Raw genomic sequence first — 24,183 nt, 5'->3', positions numbered from 1 at the left:
CTGCCTCCTCCCTTTACTTCTGTTCGTTTGGCATGAGTAGCGCACGGCACAATACAAACACAATAGTTCCAGCTGACTTTGGAAGTGAGGAAGAGGGTGGATATGTTCCTACATATAGTGGGATCATTGGGAATGAACATAGCCACCCTCTAACAGGAAGTCAGATCACAGAAGAAAAAAAAAAAAAAAAGAGGAATTTGGGGATTTAAAGGAGTCTGAGAACAACAGAAGGTATTTTTTAACCTAAGAATACTTGAATAAAAATGCTTAAAGCAGTAGTAAAACATCACAAAAAAAATAAAATCAGGTCCCCTGCAGGGTAAAGTCATAATGTACTAGTTGGCACCACATAATGACAGTTACCTGCACACGGATCCCTCCGGTGCATGGATGTCATGGCTCCAGGGTGCTTCCATCTTTACCTGGTCTTCCTTCCGGGTTTGCAGGCTCTGGCTGTATGAATGGTCAGGGTCCCACAGAAGCACATGGGAGCCCCGGCACGGAGCTTTGAAGGCAAGACATGGGCATGCCGTCTCTTCAGAGTGAATGCACAGGAAACTCATTGACTGCATCCCATGTGAATATCTGCTAAACAGAGAAAGTTTAGGAGATTCACTGTACCTACAGGTGAGCCTTATAGGCCTGCCTGTAGTTACAAGTTCAAAAGTGGACTTTAGTTCCACTTTAAATGTGTTTCGTGTCACATTAACATAGCAAACTAGAATGGAAAGGTTAAGGGAACCTAAAGCTGGCCAATTGCTATCTGATTTTCTTCATCAAGCTAGCAGACTGAACGAAAAGACAAAAAACAAAAAAAATTCCAATCTGTGCCAAGCTGCGTGAATGTAGAAATCTCCACCTCCAGTTATTGTATTCTGCAGCCATGACATCCACATCTGCCTGAATACAGTGACTCTGCTAATGAAGATAATAATGAAGGCATCTGATAGGATGTCATCACTGTTTGGCTGATTAGAGGGCAGGATTGCAGTATGACAGGGGCCCCCAGAGCCTTGCGATCTGCAGAGGGTCCTGTGATGAGCAGATTGGATTTCCGACATTTATATATTATCAAATATTATAGGGCCAGTCCGCATACCAGCAGCCATCACCGTTTCCTTGACAAGACGCATGTCTGATTCCGGGGTCAATGACAAGACAGGGGAAAGGGCACTTGAAGTCGGAGCAATTATTGTGTATTTCACGATTTCATACACTTGGTTTTAATAGAACCATTATGGCTACATCTGTGGTTCATCATTACCGATCACTGCGTTGGAATTATACGGGACGACACCAAGGAGCTAATATGACTGAAGGATGACGAATGAGTGTTCCCTGTGGAAGAGCCCAGCTTGCTCCTCATTGTAGGAGGTACAGATCTTAGGTGGTACCTGAGCTTTATACACAGCACATAGAACCTGTGGCATCAGTTAGAGTGTACATCCAATAATAAAAGGCTGTGAGCTGCCAATCAGAGGCTTAAGCCTAGGACACACTAGCAGTTCAACTAAGCAGGCTGAAAAAGAAAAAAAAAAAAAGGAGCTCATTGTACCAACATCTCGCTGTTAGTGCAGCGATCTCCCTGATGTGCTAGTGTGTTCTGACAGGCAGACTGCTGGCCCCCCCACCAGAACACATCGGTCAGCGATCTCAGCCATCGGCTCAGAGCACTGACCAGTTGCCGATCGGCAGACCTTTTTCAGTCATGCCCCTTTAATAGAAACTAGCTGCCTGGCTTCTGGCTACATAAAAGGGATTTGTAGTTGAAAAAGCTTTGCTAAAAAAAAAAAAAAAAAAATTGTTTCAAACTTTTTTAACCGACACCTAGATTTAAAGCAAATTTGTCAAGCCCTGCATTAGAACAAGCTTAAATCACACTGGATCGCACTAAAGGTGAGCATGCGCTACTTGAAATGCAAACTGCAACTGGATCACATGGTACTGAGGTAGCATGTGATCCAATGCATGCAAACGCACTGTTAGCGATCTGCGTTTGGGGTGTTAGGAATTTATTCCCACCCGCAGATCGCACACCCAGTGGTTTGGAACATGGTGTGGGAAAAGCACACACAATGCAGGTTTCATACCCAGAACAAGCCCCTAGAGGGGATTTCCCTCACATTGGAACGATATTAGTAAGTCTACAGGACAAGAAGTGAAAAAGTTACTCAAGACACATGGAGAAAAAAAAAAAAAAAGACAGCAGTTGTAACTGAAATATAAATGTATTGGCTTTAGATACATTGTGAATGGTTGTGCCAATAATGGCCAAATCATGTTATGTCTATGGGCCATCACACTCATCGGAGCAGACCCACAAGCTCCATCAATCTCTGAGAAGACACAGAGAACCCACATTTGGTTTTACTAGAAAAGATCAGTAATTAGCAGTGAACATACACCATGGGGCACACTCGGAGATCTGATTGCACATGTTTATATGTTCAGCACCCAGATGTCCCGTGTGTTCATACAGATCTGGGACCGGTGGAAGGATGTCCCCTGTGTGTTCATACAGATCTGGGGCCGGTGGAAGGATGTCCCCTGTGTGTTCATACAGATCTGGGACCGGTGGAAGGATGTCCCGTGTGTGTTCATACAGATCTGGGACCGGTGGAAGGATGTCCCGTGTGTGTTCATACAGATCTGGGACCGGTGGAAGGGTGTCCCGTGTGTGTTCATACAGATCTGGGACCGGTGGAAGGGTGTCCCGTGTGTGTTCATACAGATCTGGGACCGGTGGAAGGGTGTCCCCTGTGTGTTCATACAGATCTGGGGCCGGTGGAAGGATGTCCCGTGTGTGTTCATACAGATCTGGGGCCGGTGGAAGGATGTCCCCTGTGTGTTCATACAGATCTGGGGCCGGTGGAAGGATGTCCCCTGTGTGTTCATACAGATCTGGGGCCGGTGGAAGGGTGTCCCCTGTGTGTTCATACAGATCTGGGGCCGGTGGAAGGGTGTCCCCTGTGTGTTCATACAGATCTGGGGCCGGTGGAAGGGTGTCCCCTGTGTGTTCATACAGATCTGGGGCCGGTGGAAGGGTGTCCCCTGTGTGTTCATACAGATCTGGGGCCGGTGGAAGGGTGTCCCCTGTGTGTTCATACAGATCTGGGGCCGGTGGAAGGGTGTCCCCTGTGTGTTCATACAGATCTGGGGCCGGTGGAAGGGTGTCCCCTGTGTGTTCATACAGATCTGGGGCCGGTGGAAGGGTGTCCCCTGTGTGTTCATACAGATCTGGGGCCGGTGGAAGGGTGTCCCCTGTGTGTTCATACAGATCTGGGGCCGGTGGAAGGGTGTCCCCTGTGTGTTCATACAGATCTGGGGCCGGTGGAAGGGTGTCCCCTGTGTTCATACAGATCTGGGGCCGGTGGAAGGGTGTCCCCTGTGTGTTCATACAGATCTGGGGCCGGTGGAAGGGTGTCCCCTGTGTGTTCATACAGATCTGGGGCCGGTGGAAGGGTGTCCCCTGTGTGTTCATACAGATCTGGGGCCGGTGGAAGGGTGTCCCCTGTGTGTTCATACAGATCTGGGGCCGGTGGAAGGGTGTCCCCTGTGTGTTCATACAGATCTGGGGCCGGTGGAAGGGTGTCCCCTGTGTGTTCATACAGATCTGGGGCCGGTGGAAGGGTGTCCCCTGTGTGTTCATACAGATCTGGGGCCGGTGGAAGGGTGTCCCCTGTGTGTTCATACAGATCTGGGGCCGGTGGAAGGGTGTCCCCTGTGTGTTCATACAGATCTGGGGCCGGTGGAAGGGTGTCCCCTGTGTGTTCATACAGATCTGGGGCCGGTGGAAGGGTGTCCCCTGTGTGTTCATACAGATCTGGGGCCGGTGGAAGGGTGTCCCCTGTGTGTTCATACAGATCTGGGGCCGGTGGAAGGGTGTCCCCTGTGTGTTCATACAGATCTGGGGCCGGTGGAAGGATGTCCCCTGTGTGTTCATACAGATCTGGGGCCGGTGGAAGGGTGTCCCCTGTGTGTTCATACAGATCTGGGACCGGTGGAAGGATGTCCCCTGTGTGTACACACACCTGAGGCTGGTGGAAGGATCAGGACGTCCCCGTGTGTACACACACCTGAGGCTGGTGGAAGGATCAGGACGTCCCCGTGTGTACACACACCTGAGGCTGGTGGAAGGATCAGGACGTCCCCGTGTGTACACACACCTGAGGCTGGTGGAAGGATCAGGACGTCCCCATGTGTACACACACCTGAGGCTGGTGGAAGGATCAGGATGTCCCCCGTGTGTGCACACACCTGAGGCTGGTGGATCGGGATGTCCCCTGTATACACACACCTGAGGCTGGTGGAAGGATCAGGATGTCCCCCCTGTGTACACACACCTGAGGCTGGTGGAAGGATCGGGATGTCCCCCCTGTGTACACACACCTGAGGCTGGTGGAAGGATCGGGATGTCCCCCCTGTGTACACACACCTGAGGCTGGTGGAAGGATCGGGATGTCCCCCCTGTGTACACACACCTGAGGCTGGTGGAAGGATCGGGATGTCCCCCCTGTGTACACACACCTGAGGCTGGTGGAAGGATCGGGATGTCCCCCCTGTGTACACACACCTGAGGCTGGTGGAAGGATCGGGATGTCCCCCCTGTGTACACACACCTGAGGCTGGTGGAAGGATCGGGATGTCCCCCCTGTGTACACACACCTGAGGCTGGTGGAAGGATCGGGATGTCCCCCGTGTACACACACCTGAGGCTGGTGGAAGGATCGGGATGTCCCCCCTGTGTACACACACCTGAGACTGGTGGAAGGATCGGGATGTCCCCCCTGTGTACACACACCTGAGGCTGGTGGAAGGATCGGGATGTCCCCCCTGTGTACACACACCTGAGACTGGTGGAAGGATCGGGATGTCCCCCCTGTGTACACACACCTGAGGCTGGTGGAAGGATCGGGATGTCCCCCCTGTGTACACACACCTGAGGCTGGTGGAAGGATCGGGATGTCCCCCCTGTGTACACACACCTGAGGCTGGTGGAAGGATCGGGATGTCCCCCCTGTGTACACACACCTGAGGCTGGTGGAAGGATCGGGATGTCCCCCCTGTGTACACACACCTGAGGCTGGTGGAAGGATCAGGATGTCCCCTGTATACACACTGACTGATCTAAGGACAGTGATGACAGATCAGACAACAGGTAGAGAGCACAGAGGAGGAAATGTTGAGCACGAAGCATTCTCTCCCCCAGGTAACTCAGCACACACCGGCCAGGCCAGGCCTGGCCACTGCCAGCACTTACCATGCCTCTGTACGGGCTACCCTCTGGAGCAGGGAAGATCGGCTCTCTATTGGTACGACCGGTCAGTGCTCCGGTAAGCCTCTCGCTGTCAGGCCGGCCTGGGTATCTCTGCGCTGTGACAAGGATGTGACGTTGATCGCTCAGCTCGGAGGCTTCGGGCCTAACCCTTGTGTACGACCGCCGGCGTTGTTCTCCTCCTAGCAGTGCCCTCCTCCTCGCTAGCCGGCTCTCCGGACACCCAGGCCTCCTTCTTTCACTTGGCTTCCCCCGGCACTAAGCCTTTACGGCCCACCGACACCCCTTCATATAACCTTCGTCCCCTTCTAACCACGCCTTCTCCAAATCGTCCCTGTGGTCCAATCAAAACAAAAAAGACGTCACGTGAACTGACCAATAGCAGCTAGCGGACGAGAGCGCTTCCCAGTCAGCGTGCCTTTCCTGGGATAGACTGAGAGTTCAACCAATCGCCGGCCAGAGGACAGAGACGGACTCGCTTCACCGATAGCAGAGCGCTGTCCATTGGTTGGTTTGAACGGTACAAAGCGACGCCAGAGAGGAGGGGCGGGCTCTGTGCGGCAACGGTCGCTTTTGTTTTAGCTGAGGGGATACGTAATAGAGTACATGACAGGAAGTGATGTCCGCTCTGCTGTCACGGGGTGGAGGGAGGAAAGTGTTACACGGAAATGGAGAAAGGGGGATTGCCGTCGCTGATTCAGTATCGCACGTTATTGGTTTTAGTATCGCACGTATCAGTATCGCACGTTATTGGTTTTACTACGTTCACTTTTGTTATGTAGTTTGTATCGCGTTGTCCCTTTCCATAATGTAGCCGTTCTGTGTGTATCGCGTGGTCCCTTTCGGTAACGTAGCCGTTCTGTGTGTATCACGTGGTCCCTTTCGGTAACGTAGCCGTTCTATGTGTATCGCGTTGTCCCTCTCTGCAATGTAGCCGTTCTGTGTGTACTGCGTGGTCCCTTTCCGTAACGTAGCCGTTCTGTGTGTATCGCGTGCTCCCTTTCCGTAACGTAGCCGTTCTATGTGTATTGCGTGGTGCCTTTCCGTAACGTAGCCGTTCTGTGTGTATTGCGTGGTCCCTTTCCGTAACGTAGCCGTTATGCGTGTATTGCGTGGTGCCTTTCCGTAACGTAGCCGTTCTATGTGTATTGCGTGGTGCCTTTCCGTAACGTAGCCGTTCTGTGTGTATCGCGTGGTCCCTTTCCGTAACGTAGCAGTTCTGTGTGTATCGCGTGGTGCCTTTCCGTAACGTAGCCGTTCTGTGTGTATCGCGTGGTGCCTTTCCGTAACGTAGCCGTTCTGTGTGTATCGCGTGGTCCCTTTCGGTAACGTAGCCGTTCTGTGTGTATCGCGTGGTCCCTTTCGGTAACGTAGCCGTTCTGTGTGTATCGCGTGGTCCCTTTCGGTAACGTAGCCGTTCTGTGTGTATCGCGTGGTCCCTTTCGGTAACGTAGCCGTTCTGTGTGTATCGCGTGGTCCCTTTCGGTAACGTAGCCGTTCTATGTGTATCGCGTGGTGCCTTTCCATAACGTAGCCGTTCTGTGTGTATCGCGTGGTCCCTTTCGGTAACGTAGCCGTTCTGTGTGTATCGCGTGGTCCCTTTCGGTAACGTAGCCGTTCTATGTGTATCGCGTGGTGCCTTTCCATAACGTAGCCGTTCTGTGTGTATCGCGTGGTCCCTTTCCGTAACGTAGCCGTTCTGTGTGTATCGCGTGCTCCCTTTCCGTAACGTAGCCGTTCTATGTGTATTGCGTGGTGCCTTTCCATAACGTAGCCGTTCTGTGTGTATTGCGTGGTCCCTTTCCGTAACGTAGCCGTTCTGCGTGTATCGCGTGGTCCCTTTCCGTAATGTAACCATTCTGTGTATTGCGTGGGCCCTTTCCGTAATGTAGCCATTCTATGTGTATCGTGTTCGATATCCCTCGTGTATAATGAAACGCCTTATGGATGTGAGTGGGAACAACGGCCCATGTCCTGGACAAAGTGGCTCATACAGATAATGGCGACACTTTTCAGGCGTTCATCCCTCTGGTTAGTGCATCGCGCTAAGTTCACGAAGTACGTGCAGCACGTTTGGGTCCGACAACGACTCCGGCACCAAATTCCGGCAGTGTTCAAATCCGCCACTTTTACGCTGTACCGTGAATGAACTGAACGCAAAATGCTGACCGTTCCCTTATGAAAGGGCAGCGAGTAAACATGAACTCTTGGCGTACAGAGACCCTGACACTGAGTTTCTGGAAATGTCTCGAGTGCATTCTAAAAGTGGCTCCGCATGAGCCAGACTCAAGACAAGGACAGGGATTTGGCGCACTTTTCACCACTTTTAGGCTTTATTCACACGGCCATAAAGATTTTCTGATATTACACGCGTTTTCTAGGAGGAAAGTTCTGATGTAATGCTCAATTAAATACCTGGACTTAAATTACGCACATATATGTTGGCTAGCGTGTAAATGGCATGTTCTTAAGTGCAGAGTTTTAGATTCTGAAAGCAGCTCATGTTTACACACGTGTGTGAATGGCTCCATTGAAAACTGCACTGTATTCAGATCCACAATTGAAAAAACACTTGCATATGCGTATTTTTACTGGTGACCAATAAGCTGCATCCAGGCCAGACATCTGAACCAAACTGCAGCTAACTGCTCTGTCTGTGGTTACATGTAGACAGCACTGCAGATCACATAACCTAGTCCTGGCAGCAGCAAGAATCCGGTGGCTGCGCCAATCCAGCTATATGAAAGGGACCTTACACTGTCCTTGATCACCAGTAAGTGTCCCTAATCACCCCAGACCAGTTATAGTATCCCTACACCACCACACCATTTAAGTGTGCCTGATCACCACCAGGCCAGTTACAGAATCCGTAATCACCGCCACACCATTTATAGTTTCCCTAATCAGGACCAGACCAGTGAAAATGTCCCTACACTGCCACACCGTTTACTGTGTCCCTAATCACCGCCACAGCTTTTGTAGTGTCCCTAATTACCACCAGACTAGTTACAGTGTCCCGAATTACCCCCAAATTAGTTAGTGTCCCTAAACCGCAAAAACATTTACAGTGTCCCTAATCACCACCACACCATTTATAGTTTCCCTAATCAGGACCAGACCAGTGACAATGTCCCTACACTGCCACACCGTTTACTGTGTCCCTAATCACTGCCACAACTTTTGTAGTGTCCTTAGTTACCACCAGACCAGTTACAGTGTCCCTAATTACCCCCAGATGAGTTAGTGTCCCTAAACCACAACACCATTTACAGTGTCCCTAATCACCACCACACCATTTATAGTATCTCTAATCACCACCAGACCAGTTACAGTGTCTAATAAACACCACACCATTTATAGTGTCCCTAATCATCACCACACCATTTATAATATCTCTAATCAACACCACACCAGTTACAGTGTCCCTAATCACCAACACAACACTTATAATATCCCTAATAACCACCAGACCGGTTACAGTGTCCCTAACCTGCCACACCGTTTACAGTGTCTCTGAACACCACCACACCGTTTACTGTGTTCCCAATCACCACCACACCAGTTACAGTGTCCATAATCATCACCAAATCATTTACAGTGTCCCTAATCACCACCAGACCACTTACAGTGTCTTTAAACTGCCACACCATTTACAGTGTCTCTGATCACCACCACACCATTTTCTTTGTTGCTAATCACCGCCACATCATTTATGGTATCCCTAATTACTCCCACACCAGTAACAGTGTCCGTAATCACTGCCATATCATTTACGGTGCCCCTAATCACCACCAGACCAATTAAAGCGTCCCTAATCACCGCCACACCAGTTACAGTGTCCATAATCACCACCACGCCCTTTACAGTATCCCTACATCGCCACACCATTTACAGTGTCTCTGATCACCACTAAACCATTTACTGTGTCCCTAATCACCACCAGACCAGTTACAGTATCCCTAATCACCACCACACCAGTTACAGTGTTCCTAATCACCACCACACCATTTATAGTGTCCCTAATCACCACCAGACAAGCTACAGTGTTGCTAATCACCGCCACACCATGTACAGTGTCTGATCACCACTACACCATTTATAGTGTCCATAATCACCACCACACCAGTTACAGTATCCATAATCCCCGCCACAGCATTTACAGTGTCTCTAATCACCGCCACACCAGTTACTGTGTCCATAATCACCACCACATCCTTTACAGTGCCCCTAATCACCACCAGACCATTTACAGTGTAATCACTGCCACAACAGTTACAGTATCCCTAATCACCATCAGACCAGTTACAGTGTCCCTACACCGCCACAATGTTTACAGTGTCCCTGATCATCACCACGCCATTTACAGTGTTCCTAATCACCACCAGACGAGTTACAGTGTCCCTAATCACCACCAGACCAGTTACAGTGTCTGTAATCAGTCCCAGACCACTTACTGTCCCTACACTGCCACACCATTTACAGTGTTCCTGATCACCGCCACACCATTTACAGTGTCTCTGATCACCACCACACCATTTATAGTGTCCATAATCACAACCACACCATTTACACTGTCCCTAATTACTTCCACACCAGTTACAGTATCCCTAATCACTGCCACACCAGTGACTGTCCATAATCCCCACCAAACCATTTACAGTGTCCCTAATCACTGCCACACCATTTATAGTGTCCATAGTCACCACCACTCCATTTACAGTGTCCCTAATCATCGCCACACCAGTTACATTATCCCTAATCACCACCAGACTAGTTACAGTGTCCCTACAGTGCCACACTGTTTACAGTGTCCCTGATTACCTCCATACCATTTACAGTGTCCCTGACTACCACCACACCATTTATAATGTTTCTAAACACTGCCACACCATTTACAGTGTCCCAGTCACCACCAGACCAGTTACAGTTTCCCTAATCAACGCCACAACAATTGCAGTGTTCCTAATCACTGCCACACTAATGAGACTATCCATAATCACCACCACACCATTTACAGTGTCCCTTATCACCACCAGACCAGTTACAGTGTCCCTAATCACTGCCACACTAATGAGACTATCCATAATCACCACCACACCATTTACAGTGTCCCTTATCACCACCAGACCAGTTACAGTGTCCCTAATCACTGCCACACCAGCTACAGTGTCCCTAATCACCACCACAGCATTTATAGTGTCGCTAATCACCAGCAGATCAGTTGCAGTGTCCCTACACCGCCACACAATTTATAGTGTCCCTAATCACCACCAGACCAGTTAAAGTGTCCCTAATCATCGCCACACCACTTGCAGTGTCCCTAATCACCACCACACCAATTACAGTGTCCCTAATCACCGCCAGATCAGTTACAGTGTCTCTACACTGCCACACCATTTACAGTGTCCCTAACCATCGCCACACCATTTACAGTGTCCCATTCACCACCACACCAGTTACAGTGTCCCTTATCAATGCCACACCAATTACAGTGTTTCTAATCACCACCACACCAGTTACAGTATCCCTAATCACCACCACACCATTTATAGTATCCCTAGTCACCACTAGACCAATTACAGTGTCCCTAATCACCACTAGAGCAGTTACAATGTCCCTAATAACGGCCACACCATTTACAGTGTCCCTAATCACCAACAGACTAGTTACAGTGTCCCTAATCACCACCACACCAGTTACAGTGTCCCTAATCACCACCAGACCAATTACAGTGTCTGTAATCAGCCCCAGACCACTTACAGTGTCCCTACACTGCCACACCATTTACAGTATTCCTGATCACTGTCACACCATTTACAGTGTCTCTGATCACCACCACACCATTTACACTATCCCTAATTACTTCCACACCAGTTACAGTGGCAGTGTAGAGACACTGTAACTGGTCTGGTGGTGATTAGGGACACTATAATTGGTGTGGTGGTGTTTATGGACTTTATAAATTAGTGGGTGGTGATTAGGGACACAGTAAATGGTGTGGTGGTGATCAGAGACACTGGAAATGGTGTGTTGGTGATCAGGGACACTGTAAATAACGTGGCAGTGTAAAGACACTGTAACAGGTCTGGTGGTGATTAGGGACACTATAAATGGTGTGGCGGTGATTACAGACACTGAAAATAGTGTGGTGGTGATTATGAATTCTAAAAGTAGTGAAGAATGTTCTAAATTCATGTACCCGTCCAGAATTTTGCTTGAATTTGGCTAATGCTGCACCACTTTTTTAGAATGCATGTGAGACACTTTCCAAAATTTGTCTGAGCCAGATTTATTCTCTACGTCAAAACAGTTGTTCCTCATTAGCTCCACTTTTTCATTCGGAGCTTTCAACGTGATACAATGTGCAACTGGAACATTCAATGCTACACAATGTGAAAGTGGCGCATTTAAGAAGTATTTGAACTTGGTGCTCGAGTCGCTGTCAGAACCAAAAGTGTCGCAAATGGTTCATGAATTTGTTGCAACACATCAACAAGAGGGATTCACACCAGAAAAGTGGTGCAGCAGCTTTATTGAATTTCCCCCAATTTCCGGTATATAATCAATCCAAACATTAAAAAAAGTCTCACATGTGGTTTCTCCATACTCAGAAAGAGTAGTATAATGTGTTTTGGGGTGCAATTTTAAGTATGTCCATACTGTGTGTGATAAATTTCTTATTAAATTGACAACTTTGTTTAAAAAAATTACTTTTCATATTCATTCCGAATTTTCCAAATACTTGTGGCAAAAAAATTAAGTTTACAAAAGACTTACTATGCCTCTGAGAAAATACCTTGGTGTTTGCTTTCCAAAACGTGACAATTTTATGGGTGTTTCCACTGTCCTGGTGCTCCAGGGCCTCCAACAATGTGATAAGTAGTAAGTAAATTAGATGAATAACTAATGCAACTAACCTGGGTGCTCTTTGGATTTTGGGCCCCTCTGTGTGCCTAGCTGTCAGGGATCCCGGCTCCGTCTGCCGCAATCGCGGCTCTGTCCCCCGCGCATGCGCATTGGCGGCAGATCACGCCGGGACACAGGAACTAGGTCCCAGCGAGCCGCGGCTGACAGGACGCCGCGCATGCGCAGTAGAAACCGCGGGCGCGCCTCAGGCGTCCAATGACAGCCGGGGGCGCGTCCTAGCCAGCCAATGACAGTGCAGGGCGCACTATTTAAAGATGCCCTGCACTGTCACAAATTGCCGCAAGGTCTATATGTGATCCTGAATACCTGCTCCTGCTGTGACCCTGTTTTTTGACCCTGACTACGCTGCCTGCCCCTGAGATTGACCCGGCTTTGTTCTGACTATTCTGCCTGCTCCTGCGTTTTGACTCGGCTTATCCCGACTGTTCCTACGGATTGATTTACCTGGCTGACCCTGCGTGTGACCCGACTACTCCTAGCCCGCCGATTCGGTACCCCGCTTACCCCACGGGGCCACTATCCGTACCACCCTGCTGGGGCCGCCATCCTCTTCACAGCTGGCTCTCCTGGTACCTACATACATCCCCGGAGGCCTCCTCGGCCGCTGGTGGCCCGCTCAGAGGTCGTGACCTGGCCCGGGACTGTTTCAAGTCCATCCCCACCATCAGGGGCCCTGGTGAAAGCACAGCCCGGGCTTAGACCCCACGCTCTGGGTAGGTCTACCAGCTGGCAGACGGAGGGCTCCGCCTGGCGGATCCTAACAGTACCTTGCGGCCATGACAGAGCCAGGAAGTGGACCGGCGTCCCTAGAGGATATTTGCCAGCACCTGGCAACTTTGACCCAGGCTTTCCAGAACTTCCACAGTCGCTGCGCCCGACTGGAAGACCGCATGGAGACATTAGCCCCCCAGACTCCCCCTGCTCAGAGTTCCCCGTCTGTGGAACCTCCCGCTACCCCGGTATCCGGAGCGGTTGCCACACCCTTAGCTCCTGAACCCCGCGTTCCCCTGCCGGAGCGGTTCCGTGGGGACCGGAGCCGCTTCCGAGCCTTTCGGAACGCTTGCACACTATATTTTGACTTGCAGCCTCGCACATTCTCCTCCGAGACCGTCAAGGTGGGGTTTCTAGTCTCTCTCCTTCAGGATGAGCCCCAGGATTGGGCCCACCGTCTGATGGAGAAGCGCGACCCCCATCTTGACTCCGTGACCGAGTTCTTTCAGGCCATGGCCGTTTTGTATGACGACCCTCAGCGGGCTGCTTCCGCAGAGGCTACCCTATACACTCTGTGACAGGGCCGCCGGGCAGCGGAAGAATACGCATCCGATTTTAGGCGTAGCATGGGAGACACCAGATGGAACGATGCGGCCTTATGTCACCAGTTCCGCATTGGACTGTCTGAGCCTCTCAAGGACGAACTCGCACGAGTAGGCCTACCTGACTCCCTGGAAAGATTGATTGAATTGGCCATTCAAATTGACCGTAGACTAAGGGAACGTCGACAGGAAAGGAGCGGCCAGGGTCAAAGGGTGGCATGGATTCCATCAAGAGATACAACTCCAGCCCCAGGGAACCATCCGCGAAACACGGAGATGGGAGACAACTCGGAACCCATGCAACTGGGACTGGCCCGTTCCCACTTATCGGTCGAGGAACGCCAGAGGAGGCGCTCACTGAACCTGTGTCTGTACTGCGGGGAAGCTGGTCACCAGGTGCGCTCCTGTCCTGCAAAAACGAGTAAGTCCACGCCCGTTTCTTGTTCCTTACCTGCAGGCAGGGATGATCAGTCTAGTTACCTGGCCATTCCTGTGTCTTTACAGCTCCCCGGAGGAATATTGTCGGTGACCGCGATCGTTGACTCAGGAGCCTGTAGCTGTTTTATTGATCTGACTTTTGCCCACCGGCAAAAAATCCCTCTCCAGACCAAAGAAAGGGGGTTCAACATTTTCTTGGCAGATGGGTCCAGTATAAAATCTGGGGTGGTGGACCAGGAGACACCACCCATTTTCACCACTATGGCAGACCATCACCAGGAGTTCCTCCGTTTGGACGCCATCGCCTCCCCCCTTTTTCCAGTCATTCTGGGGCTCCCTTGGCTGAGGGCCCATAACCCCCAGATTGACTGGGAAAAGGGAACGATTCATTTTCGGTCACCCTATTGTTTGAGTCACTGCCACGTCACAGGACCCATGGTTCCTCGGTTCCTCCTGTGCTTGGACGGAGACACCAATCTATCCCAGGTGATTCCTCCGGCCTATCATGACTTCTTGGACGTCTTTAGTAAGCGGGGAGCTGACGTTCTACCTCCACACCGTCCCTACGACTGCCCCATTGACCTCCTACCCGGGTCGGAAATCTCTTTCGGCCGTATCTTCCCCTTGTCCGAAATGGAATCGGGGGTGCTGAGGGAATATATCGACGAAAACCTTCGGAAGGGCTTTATTCGTCCTTCCACATCCCCAGCCGGGGCCGGGTTGTTCTTTGTAGAGAAGAAGGACAAATCGTTACGGCCCTGCATAGACTATCGTGACCTAAATAAAATTACGGTAAAGAATCGTTATCCCTTACCCCTAGTCCCCGAGCTCCTCCAGAGACTGAGATCAGCAACGATATTCACTAAATTAGACCTGCGGGGGGCCTATAACCTTGTTCGTATCAGGGAGGGGGATGAGTGGAAAACGGCGTTCCGTACAAGATTCGGTCACTACGAATATTTGGTGATGCCGTTCGGGCTCTGTAATGCCCCGGCGACTTTTCAGCATTTTATCAATGATGTTTTTCGCGATTTTCGTGGTAGTTTACTTGGATGACATCCTAATTTTTTCCCCCTCACTGGAGGTTCATCGGGGTCACGTGTCACGGGTCTTAGAACGGTTGCGCCAACACGGGCTATACGCTAAGGCTGAAAAGTGCTGTTTTGAACAGCACGAGATCACATTCTTGGGACTGGTTCTCTCTTCCGCGGGGGTCGCGATGGATCCCCAGAAGGTCACGGCGATCTTAGATTGGCCAATACCCGCCGACAAAAAGGGGGTACAGCGCTTCATCGGCTTTGCTAACTTTTACAGAAAATTTGTTAGGAACTTCTCCGGCCTGGTCTCCCCGATCACGCAACTGACGAAACAAGGGGTCCGCTTTAAGTGGACCTCCGAAGCTCAGTCGGCCTTCGATAAGCTCAAGAGACTGTTCACCTCTGCTCCCATTCTCTGCCATCCGGATTCTTCGCTCCCATATGTGTTGGAAGTTGACGCCTCCGAAAACGCGGTAGGAGCGGTTCTGTCCCAAAGGAATGGTACCAAGGAACTACTGCACCCTGTGGCGTTCTTCTCCAGGAAGCTGACACCAGCGGAGCGCAACTATGACATTGGAGATCGGGAGCTCCTGGCCATTAAAACCGCTCTGGAAGAATGGAGGTATTTACTGGAAGGGGCCACTCACCCAATCCTAATATTTACAGATCACAAAAACCTTGAATATTTAAGGACGGCAAAACGACTGAGACCACGCCAAGCGAGATGGGCTCTTTTCTTTTCTCGATTCTCATTCCATATAACGTACCGACCCGGTACTAAGAATACCAAACCAGACGCCCTGTCCCGCATGTTTGAGGACCCCGACGACGCTGCGGTACTAGACACCATCCTGCCTTCTGGAAGCTTCCTCGCGCTACAAACGGAACTGCGCTCCCGGCTTCTTGATGCTTCGGTAAGACTACCCGTTCCGTCTGGGTCACCCCTCCAGAGCCACGGTGGCCTGTTTTGGAAGGAAGACCGAATCATGCTCCCAGAAGAGGTGCGAACCTTGGTCCTAGGGCATTGCCACGACCATCCAATGGCAGGTCACTTCGGGGTGACGAAGACTCTAGAACTGCTACGGCGCTCGTTCTGGTGGCCGGACATGATCAAGGATTGTGAGCGTTACGTCCGGACGTGTCCCACCTGTCAAAGGAACAAACCCTCCAGGAGTAGGGCATGGGGATTGTTACGTCCATTACCTATACCCAAGCGGGCCTGGCAAATGATAGCCATGGATTTTGTGGTCGAACTCCCACCATCCCAAGGCCACACAGCGATAATGGTGATCGTCGACCGCTTCTCGAAGATGGCGCATTTCGTGCCCCTGGAGAAGACCCCATCGGCACCGGAAACGGCACGGATCTTCATTCGGGAAGTGGTAAGGCTTCATGGAGTCCCCGAAGACATTGTGTCGGATCGGGGGGTGCAATTCACCTCCAGGTTCTGGAACGCCCTATGTAAAGCGCTGGGAATCAAGCTGTCGCTCTCATCCGCCTACCACCCGCAGACCAACGGTCAAACCGAGAGGACCAACCAAACGCTGGAACAGTATTTACGATGCTACACCTCCTATCTCCAGGATGACTGGCTGACGTTGTTGCCTTCTGCGGAGTTCTCATACAACAACTCAAGTCACTCAGCTACGGGTCAATCGCCATTCTTTTCTAATTACGGGTATCACCCCACATTCCTCCCTGATCTAATGCCTGAAAATCTGGTACCGGCGTCGCAAGACATCTTGAACTTCTTTTCCGTCAACAACAAGACTATTCAGGAAGCCATCGCTAAGGCCCAGGAGGACAGTAAGAAGGCTTTCGACAGAAAGAGAAGAGGAGATTTACTGCTTCAACCAGGAGATCTGGTTTGGCTGGCAACAGCCAACTTGAAGATGCTGTGCCCCTCAAAGAAGCTGGGACCCAAGTACATTGGCCCATTTCCTGTTAAACGAATGGTCAACGAGGTGGCCTACGAACTCGAGCTTCCGCAGACTTTCAAAATACATCCTGTGTTTCATGTATCTCTCCTGAAGCCGTCCAGACCGGATCCCTTCCCAGACCGAGAATCCAGACCTCCCGAGGCAATCGCCATAGGTGACCAGGAGGAATTTGAGGTGGAGGCTATCCTCAGTTGCCGAAGGAGGGGGGGCCAGACTCAGTTCCTGATAAAATGGAAGGGTTATGGTCCTGAGGAGAACTCCTGGGAACCCGCCCAGGACGTTCACGCGCCCAGGCTCATCCGGGAGTTTTTTCGTGCTCACCCGCGGTGGAGAGATCAGTGGGGCTCCCGGAGGGTGCCCGTTGGGGGGGGCAATGTCAGGGATCCCGGCTCCGTCTGCCGCAATCGCGGCTCTGTCCCCCGCGCATGCGCATTGGCGGCAGATCACGCCGGGACACAGGAACTAGGTCCCGGCGAGCCGCGGCTGACAGGACGCCGCGCATGCGCAGTAGAAACCGCGGGCGCGCCTCAGGCGTCCAATGACAGCCGGGGGCGCGTCCTAGCCAGCCAATGACAGTGCAGGGCGCACTATTTAAAGATGCCCTGCACTGTCACAAATTGCCGCAAGGTCTATATGTGATCCTGAATACCTGCTCCTGCTGTGACCCTGTTTTTTGACCCTGACTACGCTGCCTGCCCCTGAGATTGACCCGGCTTTGTTCTGACTATTCTGCCTGCTCCTGCGTTTTGACTCGGCTTATCCCGACTGTTCCTACGGATTGATTTACCTGGCTGACCCTGCGTGTGACCCGACTACTCCTAGCCCGCCGATTCGGTACCCCGCTTACCCCACGGGGCCACTATCCGTACCACCCTGCTGGGGCCGCCATCCTCTTCACAGCTGGCTCTCCTGGTACCTACATACATCCCCGGAGGCCTCCTCGGCCGCTGGTGGCCCGCTCAGAGGTCGTGACCTGGCCCGGGACTGTTTCAAGTCCATCCCCACCATCAGGGGCCCTGGTGAAAGCACAGCCCGGGCTTAGACCCCACGCTCTGGGTAGGTCTACCAGCTGGCAGACGGAGGGCTCCGCCTGGCGGATCCTAACACTAGCTGTGAAAATGTCTCACACATGTGGTATCATCATACTCAGCAGAAGTAGCAGAATGTGTTTTGGGGTGTAATTATAAGTATCCCTATGATGTGTGCAAGAAATACAGTAGCTTATTAACCACTTCCCGCCTGACCTATTGCAAATTGACAGCTTGGCAGGACTTTGCTCGTTCCAGGTGGACGTCATGTGATATCCTCCCGGAACACACATTGTGCATGGCCATGCAGCTGTGCTATAGGTGCAGTCTGTCACCGGCTGTGTCCACCAGACACAGCCAATGACAGATCACTGTACCAGCCTGCTGCTGGTGCCATTTGATCGTTGTGACCAATCACAGCAAATCACATGACAATTGTAAATAATGAATACCATTCATTGTGTACATTCGTGTTGCTAGCTATGATTGGTCACAGTGATCACATGGTACAGACAGGGCCAAGCACAGCCCATCTGTACCATGTGATTAGCTGTGGCTAATCGCAGCTAATAACAACAATACAGTACATACTGAATGAATCAATATCATTCAGTAAAAATGCTATGCTTGTTTATAGCAGTGAAAGTCACTACTATAAGCAATCATAATGTGTAAAAATAAATCCTGATCATTTCTCCGGAGTAGTACAATGTTACTATGGTAACGATATATTGGTCTGGTCATAGTGTGTTCAAAAAAATCAATAAAAAAGAAAAAAAATGTTTTCGTACTGTCACCTGTCAGTGTCCCCGATAACCACCACACCAGTTATATGATGACTCTGTACTGCACTGGTGACAGTATGTAAAAAAACAAATTGAGAAAAAAATTTTAAAGACTTCATTTTCCAAAAAAGTATGACAAAAAATTTACAACTTCAAAAAACTCGCCATGCATTTTACTAAACACCTTGGACTGTCTACTTTTCAAAAAGGAGTAATTTGGTGGGTATTTGTATTGAATGTGTTTTTGTTGTGTAATTATAAGTATGCATATGCTGTGTGTGAGACAACTATGTGAAAAAAATATATTTAATTTCTTCATTTTCCAAAACATTGTGACAAACAGTACAATTAAAAAAAAATGTCCATGCCTCTTACTATATACCTTGGACTGTTTATTTTCCCCCAAAAAATGTAAAAAATGTTTTTTTAATTTCTTCATTTGCAAAAATGTATGACAAAAAATTACAACTTCAAAAATGTTGTACTACCTGGTATTTTAGGGTCCCAAGAAATTAGATCGGCCGTCAGTACATCAGGATTGATCAATTTTCAGATATACCATACTTTGCGGACTCTATAACTTTCCTAAAAACTAAATAATAAACACTGATTTGGGTTTTTTTTAACTAAAGAAATGAATCAGAATACATTTTGGCTTAAATTTATGGAGAACAATTATTTATTTGCAAAAATTTATAACAGAAATGAAGAAATGAGAAAGTTTATTTTTCATTTACATAGCAAAAAACAAGAAAAAAAGTGGTGAATAAATACCACCAAAAGAAAGCTCCATTTGTGTGAAAATATGATAAAAATGCCATTTGCGTGCAGTGTTGCATGACCGCACAATTGTCATTCAAAGTGCAACAGCGCTCAAAGCTGAAAAATGGCTTGGACAAAAAGGGGGTGAAAGTGCCCAGTATTGAAGTAGCTAATTGACAACTTTGTTTAAAAAAAGAAAAATAATTTAAATTTTCTTTCCTGCATTTTTCAAAAACTTGTACCAAAAAATAACTTGTTCAGAAGACTTATTACATCTGTTAGAAAATACCTATGAGTGTTTGCTTTCCAAAATGGGGTCATTTTGTGGGTGTTTCCACTGTCCTGGTACTCCAGTGCCTCCAAAATGTGATAGGTAGTCAGAAAATTAGAAGCGTATTATGTAATTTACGTATAATTTTTGCTCCTTTAAAGCCCAAAGGCACTCTTTGGATTTTGGGCCCTACTATGCATCTAGACTCTGAAAAGGTCTTATGCATGTGGTATCCCCATACTTGGGAGGCATAGAAGAATGTGTTTTGGGGTGTAATTATAAGTATGCATATGCTGTGTGTGAGACTTAACTTGTTAAAATGACAACTTTGTGAAAAAAAAATATTTAATTTCTTCGTTTTCCAAAAATTGTGACAAAAAGTACAATTCAAAAAAAAGCTGTCCATGCCTCTTGCTATATACTTTGGACTGTTTATTTTCCAAAAAAAAGGGGTAATTTGGGGGATATTTGTACTATCCTGACGTTTTAGGGACTCAGGAAATGAGATCGGCCGTCAGTACATCACAACTGACCAATTTTAAGATATACTGTATACCGTAGTTTATGGACTCTATACCCTTCCTACAAACTAAAAAATAAACACTGATTTGGGTTATTTTCACCAAAGAAATGTAGCAGAATACATTCTGGCCTAAATTTATGAAGAACAATTATGTATTTGCAAAAATGTATAACAGAAACAAAGATAAACTCCTTTTTCTTCAAAATTTGTTTAGCAAAAAAAATAAAACAAACAGTGGTGACTAAATACCACCAAAAGAAAGCTATATTTGTGTGAAAAAATGATAAAAATTTTATTTGGGTACAGTGTTGCATGACCACGCAACTGTCATTCAAAGTGCGACAGCGCTGAAAATTGGTCAGGAAGGGGGTGAAAGTGCCCAGTATAGAAGTGGTTAATTGGCAACTTTGTATGAAAAAAAAAATCATTTTAATTTTCCTTCCTGCATTTTCCAAAAACCTGTACCAAAAATGGCTTGTTCAAAAAACTTATTATGCCTCTTAGAAAATACCTTGTACTATATACCTTGGAATGTCTATTTTAGCTCTATTTGTGTAAAAAAAATATGTAAATTTCATTTGGGTACAATGTTGCATGAGCAATTGCCAGTTGAAGTAGCACTGTGCCAAATAGCGAAAAATGCCCTAGTCATGAACGGCATCAAATCTTCCAGAGGTTAAAGTGTGACTAAAGACAAAACATTTTTAGTTTTGGAAAGAGTGGAGTCAGTGTCAGCCTTTTTGCTGTCTGTACCCCCCGTTAGGGGAATTCATTCTCCCTGTTTGCCCTGTTTGAGTAAACGTATCTCAAATGACTCAAATGTTTCAATGCCAGGTTCAGAAAGAAAGATATTGCAATGATATTTGTCAGAAAATTGAGGCTGAGCACATAAAAGGAAAAACCAGAATAGCTTTTTAGAACATTGAGAGATTGAAGCAGAAATTCCAGCCTAGATTGGGGATGCTTAAAGACTCTTAACAGACCGATACTGAATGATCCAGAGAACATTAAAAAGAGATGGAAAGATTATACCAAAAATGTTTTTAAAAAGCAGTGTGGATAACATTGTAGAAAGTGGACCAGACAGTGATGCAGAAGATGAACGAGATATAATAAAGGAAGTATTCACAGCAGCAATTAAAGCTTTATTGAACAATAAGTCACCAGGTATCAGTGGGATTCTAATTGAGGTAATCAGAGGCTCTGAAGGTGCTGTCATGGCCCTTACTGAGCTATGTCAACAGATCTGGAAAGAAAGAACATGGCCAACCGACCGAAGATCACTATTCATTCATATATTGAAGAAAGGAGATGCCAAAGATTGTAACAATTACAGAACGGTTACATTAATTTCACATGCTAGGAAAGTATCACTGAAAATAATACAAAGGAGAATACAATCATACGTTGAGCAAGAACTACCTGAAGCTCAGGCTGGGTTCAGAGAAGGCCGAGGAACAAGAGACATTATTGCCAATGTTAGATGGATATTAGGGAAGAGCAAAGAATATCAAAGACTGTATATTTTTGTTATGTACAGTGCTCAGCATAATTGAATACACCCCAACAGATTTGTCAGAAAACCTTTACTTTCCTTTCAGAATCAACTTTTTCTAAGGGACGCTATACTACAAAATACTCCCAGAAATTAGGACCATTGATTCCAAACAAGATTTGTTAATTTGCACACACAAAAAATTATTTTTCCTAAAAAATGTATTCAAGACCATGTTGGAAAAATGAATACACCCCAATGAAAGTCTTAGGAGCAAAGCTACATTTTAGACAACAAAATCCTAATTAACAAGAATTCAACTACAGGTGAGTCTAATTATTCATTAAACAGGTGTCCAGCAGACAGTTGGTTATAAAAGGGCATTACTTAACAAAGAAAACCCCTTCCTATTTCATGCTGTTAGCAATGGCACCACGTGGAAGAGAAATATCACAAGGCCTGAGAAAGAAAATTATTTCTTTACACAAGAAAGGTGAAGGTTACAAGAAGATCAGCAAAGCTTTACTTATCAGTCAGAATACTGTAGCAAAAGTGATACAAAAATTGAATAAAGATGGAACTGCAACCATCTCACAGAGATGTCCAGGACATCCACTGAAGTTAACACCTCAACAGCAGCATCTTCTGATGAGAGGGTTGAAGAAAATCGCCATGCAAGCTCACTGCAGTTAGCTAAAGAAATAGACAAACTGGGGTTATTGTTTCCCGTGACACAATATGACGTACACTGCAGAGGAATGGAATGCATGGGTGTCATCCACGAAGGAAACCTCTCCTAAAGCCCATGCACAAAAAAGCCCACCTTGAATTTGCCAGGGCCCATGCTGAAAAGGAAGACTACTGGGACTCTGTACTCTGGAGTGATGAGACCAAGATAAATGTTTTTGGAACTGATGGCTTCAAAACTGTATGGTGTTGCAAAAGTGAGGAGTATAAAGAAAAATGCATGGTGCCTACAGTAAAGCATGCTGGTGGCAGTGTCCTTCTGTGGGGCTGCATGAGTGCTGCTGGTGTCGAGAAGCTGCATTTCATTGATGGGATCATGAATTCCCAGATGTACTGCGCTACATTGAAGATGCTACCATCACTCCGTGCCCTTGCGCGTTGCGCACTTTTCCAACATGACAATGATCCAAAAGACACTTGTGATCTGTGGAGGCAGAGGGTGTACACTGAAGCTGTATGAAGGGAAGTGAGGGTACTGATGCTCTGTGGGTGTCACTGGTTCTTGGTGAGGTTAGGAATGTTTTTTTAAACCACTGCATGCCTACACATGTCTGTCACTGTACCCCCACCACACACATGTTCCACCGCTGCACCCCATGCTACCAATGTGCCCCTGCACACCTGTTCCAACAATGCTGTAAGCCACCCATACAACTTTCACCATTTCTTACTACAGCTTCTGGATACATGTAGCTGCAGGTGGCCTGTTGGGGTGGAGCCAAATTAATTGTTTGCCATCCACTGAATTGTACAGGACTGTGTGGAGGTATGTGTTCCCTACAGCTGTCATCTGGTCGGATTACTATGCTAACCAATGGGAAGGATTTCCTGGGTTCATCTCTCAGTCACAGAACACCTATGATCAGATCACAGATCAGTCATAGAAGAGGCTCCCTTCTCTGCAATGTAGTAGTAATAACTACTACATTGCAAAGATGAGTTGGAAGCTCTTGGGATGCCAACACTTGCCACAACTGCCCACAGGAGTACATGCAGCTGCCACTGGGGAAGGCTGACTTGTGGCTATGTATGGGAAGGGGAAATGTGCATGCAGGAAGGAGAACACATCACTATTGCTGCCTTCATCCCCACCTACCTTAATGTATAACTAAGGCAATTTTATTTTTAGTTTTGTACAGAGTGGAGATGGATTAGATCACCTATTAGGTTTTTATTGTGACTTCTGCCCCCATTAGGGGGATTCACCCTCTCTATTTATCCTGTTTACCATTATTATCAAAAGTGAAAGTAAAAGAAAACCCCAATTGTGGGTTGTCTCCAGGAAATAATAGAGGGTAAATGCGGAAACTAGTACTGGTGACCTGGCGGTCCCCAAGGAATTTCCTTAATTTTCAGACATTTTATCTCACTTCCTTTTTTGGCTTTGGGATAGGAAGGAAGTGAAGGAAAATCTCCCCAATGGGATGCAGATGGCATAAAAAAAAAACTAACAAGGGTTATAACCCTGCCTTACTCTATCCAAAAAGAAAAAAACTTTAATAATTAACTATGCTCGAAAAGATTTGCTGTCAGCTGCTGGACCCAGTTCCAGCACTTAATGACAGAACATGTCCTGGACCTGCAGGATGCTGAGATTTGAGTGAAATCCCAGGAGAGTTTCAAGGTATCTGGGAAAACTGGG

Source organism: Staurois parvus, unplaced genomic scaffold (genome assembly GCF_062004578.1).
Source record: "Staurois parvus isolate SC_StPar_1 unplaced genomic scaffold, SC_StPar_1.0 ptg000207l, whole genome shotgun sequence".
NCBI lineage: Eukaryota > Metazoa > Chordata > Amphibia > Anura > Ranidae > Staurois > Staurois parvus.
This window is presented reverse-complemented; position numbering follows the sequence as displayed.